The sequence below is a fragment of the Lycium barbarum genome, chromosome 1, assembly GCF_019175385.1.
Source record: "Lycium barbarum isolate Lr01 chromosome 1, ASM1917538v2, whole genome shotgun sequence".
Classification (NCBI taxonomy): Eukaryota; Viridiplantae; Streptophyta; class Magnoliopsida; order Solanales; family Solanaceae; genus Lycium; species Lycium barbarum.
The window spans coordinates 102,069,111-102,086,181 of record NC_083337.1 but is presented as its reverse complement, the minus strand read 5'-3'; the positions used below and the strand labels follow the sequence as shown (position 1 = coordinate 102,086,181).

General features: G+C 39.2%; 1 pseudogene; it reads left to right on the top strand.

Annotated features, from left to right (window-relative positions):
- Positions 1–6,618: 6,618 nt before the first annotated feature.
- On the top strand, positions 6,619–16,751 carry LOC132636649 (uncharacterized; annotated as a pseudogene).
- Positions 16,752–17,071: the final 320 nt, after the last annotated feature.

The window sequence follows — 17,071 nt, the reverse complement described above, 5'->3', positions numbered from 1 at the left end:
GCGCTACCACAGGTGGAACTACGAAGATATTGTAAGGAATTAAGGAGTCCAACCAAGGAATTAAAAGGAGATGATATGGAATGTATATAAGGTCGACTAGTACAAAAAGGGATAATCTAAAATAGCACCAAAGAAGAAAGCAAGGAAGGGTGCCATAGCTGAATAAGAGAGTTTGTCCACTAGTAGAGAAATAAGAAGCAAGGCAATATAGTACAATAATTAAGAATATTCACAAGATCGGCGGAGCCGTAGCAATCATGAGATGAGACCACCTTAATGAGAACAGGACGATAGCTGGATATCAGTTGACCACTGGTCGCCCAACCTATACAAGGGCTTTCCACCTCCATTTGGTCATGCTGCTATGATGTAACGTGTACATACATGGGGACATGAGGATATGAAATTAATGGGTGAGTTTAAGAGAGAGTTAAGGGAATATGAAAGAAGACTAATGAGCCCATAGTATAAGAGCATAGAGGTCAGCAACTAAAGGAGGACAACCATTTCAAGAAATTAATGAGAGAATCGTAAGCTCACAAGCTACAACATTCGAGGATGAATGTTTCTAAGGGGGGAAGGATGTTACACCTCGCACTTTTAGAGCATGAGCATGCCATGTACTTCACCGTACTAATGTAGTATCGGAGATGTCCCATGAAGTTTTGGGAGGTACAAGCCATGGGAAGTACGTAACAATGAAGCACAGGATGAATTACGATCTTGTAAGTCGTAACCGGGAAGGACTACCTTGGAACCAAAGTAAATGGCCATTATCAAGTATGATTAATGACAAATCTCATGTATGGAGAGGTTCGGCAGATTTCGGGACCAAGCAAATCGAAGAAAATAAGTTTGTCAAAAATTTGAAAAAAAGTTGGCAGAATTTTGGGTCAACTTTGGAGGGGTATATCTCCCGGTATATTAGTGTTTCAAAATCCTAAAATGAAGTTCGTCGAGTCTAGTTTCCAACGCAATAAACCTCTCGTCAAAACAACATCAGAGTAAGGAGTTATGGCCATTTTAAGATGACCCTCCAAACTGCCAAATGGCTTCCGCGGGTCCAACTTGGGAAAGTCGGTCCCACCGAATTTCCAGGGGTATAAAAACCCCCCATCAAACCCATTTTTTCAGCATTTTACACACCCATGAATTCTAGAAATCTCCTAACACATCCCCCAAACATTTATAGCCCATTAAATCAAGAATTGAACAAGATTACACCAAACTAGTCCATGAAAGGTGATTGTTCTTGCTTCTACTTGATGTTGTGGTAAGTTTGATCCTGAAGAAAGTTGGTGTGGCTACATTTCTTCAAGTATAAGGTATGTTCTTCATCCTATCTCTTACGTTGAGTTGATTTGAAGGTTTAGCAAGTCTTAAAAGTGAAAATAGTTATGGAGGAAAGGTCATAAAGTGTTGTGTTATGGACTGTTTTGAGCATGTTGTAGCCGTATGGTTGGGCTGATTTACATGTATATGGATAGTATCGAATGTTGTTGGTGTGTTGGTGAGATTACGCTCCTTGATTGGGAATAAAGGAAGTGTATATTGTTGTTGTATGTTGAAAAACATCGTGTGGGATGTTTTATGGAATATTTTGGTATTGATGATGATGTTATTGATATTAGTATTGTTATTGTTGTTGTCTTGTTGGTATTGTGATTTCGGGCTAGGGATATAAACAGGGGAGATGCTGCCCGAATTTCGGCAGATTTTAAAAGGAATTAATTTGAGGGCTTAAGACAAGCCTAACAATAATACGAATTCTCTTGAATGTAGATTTATGAGCTTGGGAGTATAAACGTTAAATAGTTAAGGTTAAGGCGACCGAAAAGGTATGTTAAGGCTAGTCCCTTTCTTTCAAAAGGCAGGATTCCTATGTTATGATTCCATACATATTTTTCATAACCTTCTTACTTCCCAAGTTAGAAGTTCATGATTTTTCAAAGCTTTTTATGAGGCTAAAGATGAGATGTTTTCTATGATGAACATGATGATGATTTTAATTCTATAAATTCCAAAGCTTATGATTTTAATGCTATTATGAGATTATTGAGCTTATTTCATGATTTTCTTGATTTTATTCATTGTTGTTGATATCACCTCATAATACTTGTTCTTTCGAGGCGAGATATAGCGATGAAGATAATTCCATTTCTAATGCTATCCAAGTTCATCGTTCTTGATACTCTCACGACACTATTGATCTCATCTTACGATAGTTGATCCCCTACGAAAAGATATGGTGGTAATGATAATAATGATGATGATGTGCCTTATTTAGGTACTCTTGTATATGTATATATGTAGTCATGTGTGAAACCGAGTCCCACAAGGGCCGGGTACGGATACTACCGAGTCCCGAAAGGGTCGGGTACAGATATGATTGAGTCTCGAAAGGGCTGGGTACGGATACCACCGAGTCTTGAAAGGGCCGGGTACGGATAATACCGAGCCTATGTGGCCGGGTACGATGTTTGTATTGTACTGCAAGTTATTGCATATGTAAGAATGTGGATGTAAAAAGTGTTTCTTCTAGAAAAAGGGTAAATACGTATGACGAATGTTTTAAAAGGTATTATGAGATATAAACGGTTCTTTTATCCTATGCTATTCTTCATGCTTTAATCATGTTATTATTCATGCCTTACATACTCAGTACATTGTTCGTACTGACGTCCCTTCTTATGGACGCCGCCTTTATGCCCGCAGGTAGATAGGTAGGCGGACCTGATCCGTAGGTGCTTTATCAGCGGATTCTCAGGAGCACTCCACTTTTTGCGGAGCTGCCGTCTATTTGATATTAGTCCTGATGGTCACAAGTATTCTATGTAGAAGCTCGTAGACATGTGTGTACAGTTGGACGTTTCATAACCCTACCGATTCATATTATTGTACAATAGTTTAGTAGCCTTGTCAACTAGTGATGATGGGCATAATTGTTGAAGATTATATAGAGATGTGCCGCTATATTGTGATATATGTCCTTACAGATTATGATATCCATGAGCTATCTTTATGGCCCACCCAGAAATGACTATGAGATGTACGTTTAGAGGTGCTCGGTGTGTTAGCTCCGGGTGCCCGTCATGGCCCTCCGGTTGGGTTGTGACAATTCGTACTAACGTCCTTTTTGTTTGTGGACGCTGTGTCATGCCCGCAGGTGGACAGGGAGATAGACTTGATCCTTAGGCTGCTTATTCCGAGACTGCTTAGAGGAGCTCCACTTGATTCTTAGCTGCAGTTGTTTGTACTATTCTTTTGTGTATATACGGGCATGGTGGGGCCCTGTCCCGTCTATATGATGTTACATACTTTTTCTAGAGGCTCGTAGACAATTATTTATAGTTAGATGTCTTTCAGCCTTGTCGACTCACATTGTTGTGTATCATTATGTTAGCCTCGTCAACTTGTGTATATGGATCTGGGCATAGTTGTTGATGTTGATATGAAAGTGCTCTTGCCCGATAGAATTTGTATTATTGATGCACAGATCGTGAGTTAGCCATATGGCTCACCTCTTTATGGTTGTGAATGTATGATTAAAGGTGCCCGGGTAGGTTAGCTCCGGGTTCCCGTCATGACCCTCCGGTTGGGTCATGACAAACAGTAAGTCAAAGGTCACACTAGCTAAGGGTGACAGGTTGACAAATTAATCAAACCCTTTAAAGAAGAGAAAAAGTGAGATGGTTCAGGCATCCAATTCCTTAAACAAGCAAAGGGTGAGCAAAGCTGTTGGTCGAAGTGAAATTGAGAAAAGAGAATCTCTGGAGAAACAAAGGGTGTTGCTGGGAAGGGTGTTTGACCCTGAAGTTGTAGAAAAATCTGGAATGAAAGAACTGATTGAAATTGTTAAATTTCATGGATGGAGTCATCTCCTTGCTCTACCTATACCGAGTGTGTATGAGGAACGGGTCTTTGAATACTATGCAAATCTCTTCTACTCCGATGGTCTCAGTACTCTCATTGCATCAGTCAGTGGGACTAAATTTGTGTTGAAGGAAAATATATTGGGAGAAATTCTGAAAGTTCTTACTAAAGGGTTGAGAATCATAAATGGAAACGCAGAGGCTTCAAGAGACTTCAAGGTTATGATGGTCAAGAATGGGGTAAGGGATGCCAGGTCAAGGGCTAGACTTTTGAAGAAAGAGCTACAAGGAGAATTTCAGGTCACGTTTGAAATGGTGAACAAAGTGCTGCTTCCGAGAAAAGAGGGTCGCACCAAGATCTCTATCAAAGATCTGGTCATCATGGAGACGCTAACTAACTACCAGCATATCAACCTTCTTGCTATTATGATTGTTATGCCCTATTTTTAATGGATTAAAACTAGTTCACAACTTATGACTATGTTTATTCTGGTTTTGAAAATTTTAGAGTTGCCACCTAATTTTACAAAATATTAGGAAACCATTTGTAAAATTGTAAACTCCATTTTTAGTCTTTGAAACATGTGAGATTCTAGGTAAGGGTTTTATTTACTCCGAGGGGAAGGTATTAAACATCCCTCAGAGCCTATCTGAAGCCAACCTTTAAACTTAGTTTAATTGACACTACAGGGGGATTATTTATCTATTTCTTATTTATTGTTACCTATATTTTTTTTTAAAAAAAATGTGAAAAAAGAATACTACTTTCCTAAAACAATTTACACAACAAAAAAAAAAGGGTTTTGAGGTCATTATAACTATGCGAGTTAATGCATAAAAAGAGATAGTTAATGACAATGTATGCATGAGAAAAAATATCTATTGTATATAAAAATAATATATGTGGTGTAGAGTAAGAAGGTACATAATTTTATGAGAAAATTACATATATATGGGGTAGGTTTATCATATGTAAAACTAGCATAAAATGTATATAGTATAATATATATATATATATATATATATATATATATATACATAGTTTTAGAAAGTAGTAATTGATAATATTTTGATAATAAAATATAAGTACTGTAATATATATACACAAAATGAAAAGGTGATTGAAGGAGTTAACAAAAATAAGATAGTATATATAGTATGTATATGTGTATGAAAATAGAGTATGTACCTTATAGCTCTCGTAAAATAGCTTGGCAACTATACTTGGACCCTAATATGGAGTTCTTGTATTTGACTTAAATAATAAGGCCTGCTCATGTTAGTTAAAAATAAATGCTGAAAATGTTTTTGACCGGGGTGAGTGGTGTGGGTGGGGTGGGGTGAGTGGTAGGATGAGTGTGGGGGTGGGGGTGGGGGTGGGGGTGGGGGTGGGGGTGGGGGTGGGGGTGGGGGTGGGGTAGATAGTGGACGGTGGGGCAGGATTGGGGTGAGGGTGAATGATAGGGTGGGGGTGCAAACAATTTCTGAGGGCCATCGGACTGGGGTAAAACCCTGAATTACCCGTGGTGCACTTGCGGGAAACTCCTTGCCGAGGGCCTGTGCACCCCCGGGATTAGTCGGGGCTCAAAGAGACCCGGACACCCGGTGCTTAATCAAAAAAAGTTGGTAGATATATTTACCAATCATGTTTACCAACCGGGAAATGCATGCTTGGCGTAAAGAGATTGTTTGTACCATGTGGGAGGATTATATTAAAGAGTAGTTACATTACTATTCATGTTAAATTTTCCTTTTTATTGAACTAAAGTTTGATCAATTGATGTTGTATTTTTTAGAAAGGCCTTCTAGTAACGTATTAATTTTATAATGAGTTATGATTTACTCATTTGGTAAGATTGTATAAGAATTGGAATTTTTTTTATGGTTTTCACAACTTGTGGGGTTTTTATGTTTATAAAAAAACTGTAACTTAAGAAATCCAAATTGCATGTCTAAACATGATTTTATCTCGTGATTTCATCTCATGAGATGAAATCATGTCCAAACGGCTCCTTAAGATAAAAATACTAACTCCTAGAATAAAATAGTCAATTTTACTAAACTGTCCTGTTCCTAATGAAATAGGTATTGAAATTTGATCACATAACACTTAATAGGGGCAAATCAGAAACTAAGGTTAATTCTTTCTTGATTTGATAAGTGGACACTCTTTTTTATCCAAGAGAAAAAGGCTAAGTGGACACTCTTTCTGATCCGGAGGGAGTAGTTATTATCTCAGAAAGTCACTTTCTTTGTTAAAGAAAATGGAAATCTAGAAAAAAGGTGACTTTTTGGAATTATACTCTCCGTGTCACAATTTATGTGATACTTTTTGTTTTTCGAGAGTCAAATAAGAAATTTTATTCGTATGCCCTTTAAATATTTTAAATTATTAATTATTGTGATTTGTAGTACTTTTTGATGTTGTCCTAAATATGTAAATTATTCTTCAAAAACTTTAAAGATTGTATATTCGAATTCACAGTAAAAATAAAGAAGTTTGACTCTCGAAATTCGAGTTGTATCACATAAATTGGGACACAGAGACTAGCTATTAACTGAGAAAGTCACGTTCTTTGTTAAAGAAAATTGAAATCAAGAAAAAATGTGACTTTTTGGGGTAATAACAGTTAATTGAGTGACTATGTGAGAAATCGACCCTTAATGTGTTGTAAGTCACCTTTTCTCTAGATTTATATTTTTTTAACAAAGAAAGTTAATTTCTGAGATAATAGCTATTAGTTGAGTGACTATTTCACAAATAAACCTTTACTGTGTTGTACAACAGGAAAAAGACAAGCTTGTAGCAGAGGTGATTCGGTATGTATTATTCAAGAGTGAACAGAGTTCCGGGGAGGAGCTAACCCAATTGATCACTGGCAAGAATTATCGTCAAAGAAATCTCCCTGCTTTTGTTATCAATGAGGCGAAATCGAAGCTTTCCTCCATTTTTGGGTTTGAAATGAGGGAACTTCAACACTCCCGCTATTCTGCTGCTCAAAACCCTCGCGCATCTCAGCAAGGTTTTTCTTTAAACTATTGTTCTTACTTCATTGAATTGACTACGAGAATTGTTTCTTATGTGACTATTTTAGTTGGATCGCATTATTTAGTAGATGTTAATGTATTTTTCCCGGATGCTATGTACTGCTTTTCCTATCGCATTATTTCGTTGTTACGGCTTTCCATATTTCCGTATCCCCTCTTTCAAACTGTTGTGAAATGCTTTACTTGAGCCGAGAGTATATCGACAACAACCTCTCTATCTCTACGACGTAGGGGTAAGGTCTGCGTAAACCCTACCCTCCCCAGACCCCCCACTTGTGGGATTACATTGGGTATGTTGTTGTTGTGGATTAAGTAATTAAAACTCCGCAAATGTGTCTTTCTGTAGCATGGGCCTTTGCAGCTTCAAACAGGCGCTTGGCTTTTTTTTTTCCGAGGGGGTGGGGGTGGGGTGTAATAAACTCGCAAGATTAAGTTGTAATTTGTATTCGAATTATGCAATTGAGACAGAACTGGGGATTTTATTGATTGGTTTGTTGATTACACAAGGAACCAATTGATTACACAATTGAACTAAGCCGAAGGAATAGAAACCAAAACAAGTCTATGAACTTCAATTGATCATTGAGCTCCAATAAGATCCTGCAATGGTGAATTTAGGATTAGAGAGGGAAGAGAGAGATTCAGTGAGGAAGAAGGAGAAGAGAGAATGGAAGGGAAAATACCAGATTCAATAACTGCCTTCTACAGCTGTCCAATTGGTTATTTAACAACCTCCAGCTGTGTTTAAATCTCATCCGTAGGATCTCTACTTGAACTTCTAATCTGGGCCGTCGGCTACTGCTCTAATCTGCACCGTTGATGGCTCCAGCTGCTTCACGTGCTCAGCTCGTGACCCTTTTCTACACTTAACAAAATTAACCCCCAATTCCCCTAACGAATTCAACCCCCAATTATTCGCGAACCCTAACTCCCAATTTATTCACAACAATACTCTCTCCTTCACAACGACCTTGTCCTCAAGGTCAGAATTGAGATGCAAAGTCGGGAAATTAGCCCTTAATGTACCCCCAATCTTCCCACGTAGCTTCATCTGCACTCAAATTCGACCAATGAACGAGGACCTTCACCACAGCTGCATTGTTGACCTTGACCATACGACGCCAGAGTATTGCTAAAGGTTGGATCAGTAAACGACCATCGACATCACAAGTTGGTAGCTGGGTGGCAGTGACGATGTCAGGACCAACTCGCCTCTTCAATTGTGACACGTGGAACACGGGGTGTATCTGCGATTCCGCTGGAAGATCCAAACGGTAAGCAACTGGCCCCACCTTCTCAAGTATTTTGTAGGGTCCGTAAAATTTAGTACTAAGCTTGAGATTCCTTCGAATAGCAACCAAAGCCTGTCGATAGGGTTGAAGCTTTAGATAAACCAAATCACCCACTTGAAGGACCCTGTCTGATCTATGCCTATCTGCGAAGAATTTCATTCGAGCCTGAGCCACTTTAAGTTGTCCTTCAGCTATTGTAGCAAGTTTTGCCGCTGAGCTAGACAAGCAGCTACTTGAGTGTGAGTGGAATGGGGTAAGGACCCCATAGGGACCTATGGTGGTGGGTAACCATAGACAGCCTCAAATGGAGTGGTTTTGAGTGCAGTATGGTAATTCGTATTGTACCACCACTCCGCTAAGGTCAACCATTTCATCCACTGTTTAGGTTGAGCAATTTCCATGGCTCATAGGTAAGACTCAAGGCACCTGTTGAGCCTCTCAGTCTGTCCATCAGACTAAGGATGGTAAGCAGTTGACATATTGAGCTTAGTCCCCATAGATTTGAACAAGTGCTGCCAAAACTGGCTAGTGAAAATTGAGTCCCTGTCTGACACAATGGACTTAGGTAACCCATGTAACTTGTAGATTTCTTGCAAGAACACCTCAGACACCTCCTTAGCAGTATAAGGATGCTTTAGTGGTATAAAATGTCCATACTTAGTAAGCCTATCGATGACTACTAAGATCGAATTTTTATGACCAGATGAGGGTAATCCCTTTATGAAATCCTTGGCAATATCCTGCCATGGCAGCTCCGGTATGGGTAAGGGTTGCAACAGACCCGGATAGTGGACATGCTCAGTCTTAGTTCTCTGGCAAATATCACAAGCTGCTACCCAAGAACACACATTCCTTTTCATATTGGGCCAATAGAATACCATGCCCATCCTCTTGTAAGTACCCTGCTTCCCTGAGTGGCCCCCCAAAGGAGAGGAGTGGAATGCATTGAAAATCTGGAACCTGAGATTTGAGGATTTGCCCACATAGATTTTCCCTTTGACCCTCACAATGCCCTGATTTAGAGTGTAATCAGGTTTACTAGTAGGATCTGTGATCAGTTTTGTCACCACCTGCAATGCTTCAGGGTCCAATTCATAACTCTGAATGACCTCTAGCATCCAAGTAGGTTCTGCACTAGACATAGCATGACAATCAGCCTCTTCTTCTAATCTTCTAGACATAGCGTCAGCAACTCTGTTTTCAGTGCCTTTCTTATACTGCACCTCATAGTCCAACCCCAATAGCTTAGTGAGTCCCTTTTGCTGTAGGGCAGTGTGCACCCTTTGTTCTAGCAAGTATTTGAGGCTGTGGTGGTCAGTCCTTATGATAAAATGACCCCCTTGTAAGTAATGTCTCCATCTGTCAACTGCTGATAGGACAGCCATGTATTCCTTCTCATAGGTGGATAAACCTAGGTGTTTAGGTGTCAGGGCCTTGCTGAAGTAGGCCAGAGGTCTGCACTCTTGCATTAGGACTGCCCCCATCCCTGTAGAGCAAGCATCTGTTTCAATGATGAAAGTTTTGGTGAAATCTGCTAGGGCCAACACTGGGGCAGTACTCATAGCTGTTTTCAGTTGTTCAAAGGCGGCAGCAGCACCCTCATTCTACTGGAATGCATTTTTCTTCAATAAATCAGTCAAAGGTCTGCTGATTATTCCATAATTTTGCACAAACCTCCTGTAGTAGCCTGTGAGACCTAAGAATCCTCTTAAGGACTTAAGAGATTTAGGAATAGGCCATTTTGTCATGGCTTCAATCTTGGTAGGGTCAGTAGCCACACCTAGACCAGTGATAATGTGTCCCAAGTACTCCACTTGCTTTTTCCCAAATGAGCATTTGGACAGTTTGGCAAAGAGTTGTTCTTTTCTTAGTAACCTCAACACCTCTTGTAAGTGAAACTTGTGTTCCTGAACTGTAGCACTGTATACCAATATGTCATAAAAAAATACCAACCCAAAGTGTCTTAAATGGTCTCTAAACACATGATTCATGAGACTTTGAAATGTGGCTGGGGCATTGGTCAAGCCAAATGGCATCACCTTAAACTCATAGTGTCCTTCAAACATCCTAATTTGATGGTACCCAGCCCGTAGATCTATTTTCAAAAACACAGTAGATCCATGTAGCTCATCTAGTAGATCATCAACTAAGGGAATAGGAAATTTATCCTTGATTGTCATTCTGTTAAGTTCTCTATAATCTACACAGAACCTCCAACTCCCATCCTTCTTTTTAACTAGCAAAACTGGTGATGAAAAGGGGGAATGACTAGGTTGTATTACTCCATTATCCATCATCTCCTTAACTTGTTTTTCAATCTCATTTTTTTGAAAGAAGTTGTATCTATATGGCCTAATACTTACTGGTATTGAATCAGGCTTTAATGGGATGAAATGGTCATGTTGCCTCTTGGGTGGAAGGCTTTTGGGCTCTGCAAACACATCTGGAAACTGCTGGATTAGTTGACTGACATCTGAAGGTATTTTTGCCTTTCTTTGCACTTCTGTGGCTGAAATAGTGAATAGGTGAGCCCATAGGGTGTGCCCTTTCTTGAGTAGTTGTTTGACACTACTGGCAGTCATGCTCCTAAGCTCTGCTTGATGATAAATTCCTTTCAATTCCACCCTTTTCCCTTTATGTGTCACTTGAACTTTATATTCCACAAAATCCAACAACACTGGATTGTGGCTCCTCATCCAATCTCCACCAAGAACCATATCATTAGCCCCCATCCGTATGAGTCTCACAGAATCTTCAAACTCAATATCATGAATTTTCCACTTAAATTTGGACAAGTATATAGACTCATGACATGATTTCCATCAGCCACTGTCACTCTCATTGGTATGGCCTCCCTAATCAGGCACACCTATCTTTTTAGCAGTCTCTAATTCCAGAAAACTATGAGTACTGCCAGAATCCAACAATATGATCAACTTATTCTTTTTATTTTCTCCTCTCAGTCTGATGGTGTTTGGCATATCTGTACCAAATAAGGCATTCCAACTAACAGCCCCATCAATGACTTCCCCATACTGAAATGATGCATTAAGTTTTTCTTCAGTTGGTTCCATGATAGTATCCTCTGTTACTGCCACTCCTTGCTCCTCCTTAGTGATTTCTAAGCTATCCTGCATAGAGTTCAGCTGCTTGTCCTTACACTGGTGCCCAGGGTAGTACTTGTTTCCACACTTATAACACAATCCTTGGGCTTTTCTGGTCTTAAATAGTTTGTTCCCTGGGTTGCCCCCACTGTTAGTGCTTGGACCCTTGTAACTAATCATTCCACTACTGTTAGTTCTTGGACCCTTGTAACTAATCATTCCACCAGTGTTGGAAGTTGAACCTCTAGTCCATTGAGTTCTAGCTCTTCTAGCATTAGAGTCTAACACCTTCTCCTGATGTCTAGCTTTCTCCACTGCCTTTATGAAGGAGTAAGGCTCTAACAACTTAACTGTGTTCCTTATGTCCTCCTTCAGCCCTTCAATGAAGAATTCTAAGAAAAATTCTTCAGGAATGGTTGGGTTCCTGATTAATACCCATGCTTTTAACTGTTCAAACTTCTCCAAATACTCATTAACAGTTCCTTTTTTTCTATTTTCTTTCTTCAGTGAAATCTTGCCATCTAACTCTGCCTTTGCTAATGTGATAGGAAAAATACCAGGATTCAGCCTTGCCATTGAGATGCAGCACTGCTGACTCTAGCTTCTGTTGATGATCTATGATGTTGTGGTACTCAAAGTACCTCTCACACTTACTCAGCCAAGCACATGGGTCTACTCCATCAAAGTAAGGGAACTCCACTCGAGCACTGAACACATTCCTCCCGTTGAACTGCTCTTGGTTGTCAACTGCCCTGGTTCTACTACCATTACCATGATTGTTCGAGGGTATGGTTTCAACTGGTCCAGTTCCCAGTATTCCTTGAGTGTTGGTTTGCACATTTTCACCAGTACCCGTTCCTAATGTTCCATTTTGAGGTGGGAACATCCTTTCCATCATCATATCAAGTTTCTTACCCAGATCCTCCCGTTTATTTTCAGTGTTCTCCGCTCTTTTATTAGCTTCTGTAACATGGGTCATGAGTTGGGACTCCAATTTCTTCATATTTTCTTCCATGTATTTCGATCGAGTTTCTGTTGTGGTCATTGTGGGGCCAGGATAGGCTCTGATACCAATTGTAATAAACTCGCAAGATTAAGTTGTAATTTGTATTCGAATTATGCAATTGAGATAGAACCGGGGATTTTATTGATTGGTTTGTTGATTACACAAGGAACCAATTGATTACACAATTGAACTAAGCCGAAGGAATAGAAACCAAAACAAGTCTATGAACTTCAATTGATCATTGAGCTCCAATAAGATCTTGCAATGGTGAATTTAGGATTAGAGAGAGAAGAGAGAGATTTAGTGAGGAAGAAGGAGACGAGAGAAAGGAAGGGAAAGTACCAGATTCAATAACTGCCTTCTATAGCTGTCCAATTGGTTATTTAACAACCTCCAGCTGTGTTTAAATCTCATCCGTAGGATCTCTACTTGAACTTCTAATCTGGGCCGTCGGCTACTGCTCTAATCTGCACCGTTGATGGCTCCAGCTGCTTCACGTGCTCAGCTCGTGGCCCTTTTCTACACTTAACAAAATTAACCCCCAATTCCCCTAACGAGTTCAACCCCCAATTATTCACGAACCCTAACTCCCAATTTATTCACAACGGGGGGGGGGGGGGGGGGGGGGGGATGGAGATTAGAAAGAGCGTGGTCTTTATTCGCTTCCCTAGATATTTAGGGAGATAAGGTCTTCCTCAATACCGTAGTACAAAATTTTGCTTTTTTTTTTTCCTTTCTATTTTTAGTTTTAGAGTAGATAGAGAAGATTTGATCCATCCCTGAGCTTCTACTGTGGATGTCATAGGAGGCATTCAGTATTCAAGAATAAAACGGATAGCTTCTTCTTGACTTGCAAAACATAGCCAGGTAAAAGAGGATGGGATGCACTAGGTTAATGGCCAATGTAAAAACAGAAACTAATATTAAGTTACTCAAGATGCACCCATCTAGGAAGGGATACATTGGTACCCATGGGTGGGCAGAATAGTCTAGAGAATTCATATAGCGAAACCTCAACTAGTTTAGGACTAAGGTTTAGTTGATTGTTGATTTTACTGAGTAACTAAAATCTTGCATTGTTTGCATGCAGTGTTGAATATTTCTTTAGGTGGTTGATTTAGCTTGCCGTCCTACATTGGTAGGAGTAAGGTTTGCGTACACTCTATCCTCCTCAGGCCCCACGTTGTGGGATTTCACTGGGTTGTTGTTGTAGTTGATTTAGCTTCTTTGTCTATCAAGAAAAAACAAGAAAAACAAAGGGGAAGAAGAAATCTGTAGGCGTACCATCCAAAAAATCTCTTGCATTCCATCTGAATATCTTTGCGAGTAATTTTAGTTTTCATACAAGTTTTGGAAAAAACTCAAGGAATACAAAAACAACAGCGATCGAAAATTTCGATATGTCTCAGAAGTGGCAAACCAAGAATGTTTGCAAGGCTGATCTTCCATCATCCCGCTCAAAATTGGTTGATACTGGCAGGCGGAGTGGTCTGCCTCTTTTATGAGCTTTAATTTATGGTTTCACTGGTCAAACGATCTCTGCAAGTGTTTGCAAGGCTGATCTTGAGCTTGCCACCTTGATTTTAGCAACTCTTTTCCACGAGGATCTTTTACTCTGTAGCTCTTTAAACATTTTTGTAATCTTCCTCAAGCTTAAATCTTTCAAAGATTGCTTATTGCTATTGCCAGCAGTGTCTTTGCTTTCTTTAATACGAACCAAGTTTTCCTTGTCATCTGAAACAAGTATCTGCCCTATGCTTGTCACTGATGATGAATTTTAAGTGGTGTCTTGGTTGAAGACTTCTTCAATGGTGTCAAGCAGCTTATTTGAGTGATAAGTTCTGGCTTTGTTGTTGGCATGGCAGAAGGATTCAGTGCCCCAGTGAAGACTGTTTATGGGGCAGCATTAGGTATCAGAGAAGCCAGGGGCGGAAGAGCATGATCAGCTATCCACAGTATCGTCAGCACGATCAATTAAAGATTGTTCCGTAGGTTCTTCTTCAACAACTTCTATATTAGTGTCTGAAACACTGCTGACTTCCACTAATTTTATCTCGCACTCCAAAGTAGCCTCAGGTGAATACTCCTTTATCAATTTTTAGAAGAAAGATTCCTCTATTTCCAATAGCTTTGCTGGTGTGTCATATTAGGCTAGTCATCCTGTTCAAGGGCAAGTGAAGGAATTCACATAGTTAAACTAAAAGAATTAGCTGCTTATTCAATTCAATAGGATAAAGAGATTTAGATGCATAAATTTTACTTCATTCAAGACTAAGACAAGATCACTATCAATGACACTGGATTCTGTGAGCAATTGTGACAACTATCGATTTCTGATCTCTTGACTGATAATCTTTTGTAACACTGCATCAGTTGCAGCATCAACTGATGCTGTCGCTTCATCCAGAACTGGAATGCTGCTTTTCTTTAGCGGAGGCGCTCTTCCAAGACAGAAAAGCTGCCTTTGACCAACACTCCAGTTTTCTCCAATTTCCACTGTGAAACTCACCACATTAGTAGGTTTCACAAGGAAATATGCCATTGCTTTCATAAAAAAGTTCGAGGCTTAAGATTCTACTTTTTATCAATAAATTTCTAGTCTAACCTGTAGATTCTAGCTTTTGTGGCTATGCACGTATCTATAGTTGGACTGTGATGTATAAGGTAGGTATTTAATAAGTGGTATTCATAATTGAGGCCGCAAAATGGAATTCTTCAGTTTAAGCTGCAGACTGTTTTAGTGTGATGAATCTATTTGGAACCATAGGCTGTGTGTTTTGTTATTTATTTGTGTATTTCCAACATGGACTTTTTCATTATGGACAGTGGCAGCTGATGCAAAGTCATATGTTCTCAGAAGTCAGCTACCCGCAGATGTATACAAGGCATGTGTGGAGGAGGAAAAAATCACATGGCAATGCTCTTACTTTTGTTGTTACTGGCATTGTTCAGCTTGCTGGAGGCAAAATTAATGAAGGTATATTTGCTATTTTATTTGTACTTGAACATATTCTTCCATTCCTATTTCCTTTACTTCCTAATATTAATGAGAGGAATGAAGCTTAAAATTTCTGCCATCAATGTGTTGAAGAAAATCTTTGGCATCATCTGAGACGGCTGAGATTGTCTGAAACTGATGAAAGCCATTCTGTTCATGGAAACGTCAAACTACCATTGGAAGCAATTGTTCAACAAAGGTTAGAACCAACAAACCAGAGGAATCCATGTCCATGTCGCATAGTTCTGCTTTCTGGTGTTCTGATTTTTGCACATTCACAGATACTTGCACAAAGAGAAAGTTAACGGTCCAGAAGGTAATACAACGTTTTATGAACTTGCTGAGAGGGCACTAGATGGGCCAATTAATGATGGAATGAAAGAGCGTATAGCAAAGGTATACTTCAGACTTTTGTTGCATCTTATGCTTTTAGAGTTAATTGCTTATATGGTCACTCAACTTTATGTAATTGGCCATCAAAGTCAGCGGGCCTTTTTTTGTCTTCTAAAAGTCACTTTACCTAATTAGCTTCAATGATCATCTTTACTAGATTGTATTTTTTGGGAAGATTTAGTGACGTAACAAATTTAATTTAAAAAGAAAATAAACTTTTTATTGAATTAGCTAAACAAAATTATTTCAGAATGGTGCTATTATCTCAGAATGGCGCTTTTACTATGCAATTATCTCTTGAATGGCGCTATTTCAATCTTGTGCAAGGGTAATAAGGGTTAAAGGGAGTTGCATTCACTTTGATTATGAACTGTCAATCATTGTGTTAATAAGCTTTTGCTGCGTCCTTATGGTTCCTGAATTGTTATCGAGTAGATTTATGTGGCTGTAATTTATTTGTTGCAAGAATTTATCGACTAGATTTCTAAGGTACCACAATCTTTGCATCAACAAAATATATGCTTTCTTTCTCCCTATTTGGGAAGCTGGGGTGATAATGATAGCAACCAATCCTACAAAGTGTGTCTAATTTCACATTGATACTTTATGCTTGTTGCAATTTGACAAACTTGCCATTTGGTCAACTCCAAAAATCCAAACGGACTTACTAACTAATCCTTGAACTATTCCCATCGCAGATCGTGAGCAAAGATATTGGTTCGGTGGACGCTGACTAGTTTCTTTACTGGTGACTTGGACTCTTCACAAGTGTTTTTGGCCATGGTTCCTAACTGTATGATATTAGTCTTTGAAGCTGTTAATTTGGTATGATGTTTTAGATTCGTCCGAAGTGCCACTTTTTATTTTATTTTTTTGTCTTTTTTTGTGAAGTACAGCCATTAGTGTATTTAGGCAGCTGAATTGATGTTATTTATCTGATCATCCTTTTTGTCTGGCATACTAATTAATTTCTGTTTATAGAAGTATTAATAGTACAAACCGTCCAGTAAAAATATTGAATTGATCTTTTGGATAATATTTGACAATGCATCATGCATCATGCATCCATCTTTTAATTTAGTTTCTCTTTCTGAGTAAATATTGTACTGCTTACCTATGTGCTTGAACAATTAACTAGCAATGCAGATTATGGTCCTCATCCAGTATGATAACTAAGTTGTTTATTGTGGATATCTGCGCGGGCAATTTGCACGATTGTCCTTGTTCGAGGGTGGTCTTTAATTTTTGTCGCTCAAATTGCTGGTCTTTAATTTTTGTCCTTCGCCTAATGCCCCGTGTTCTGAGTTAGAAACTCGGCTTAATAAAAAAAAATGCAAGGCAGAGTTTCGTAGTAGAGG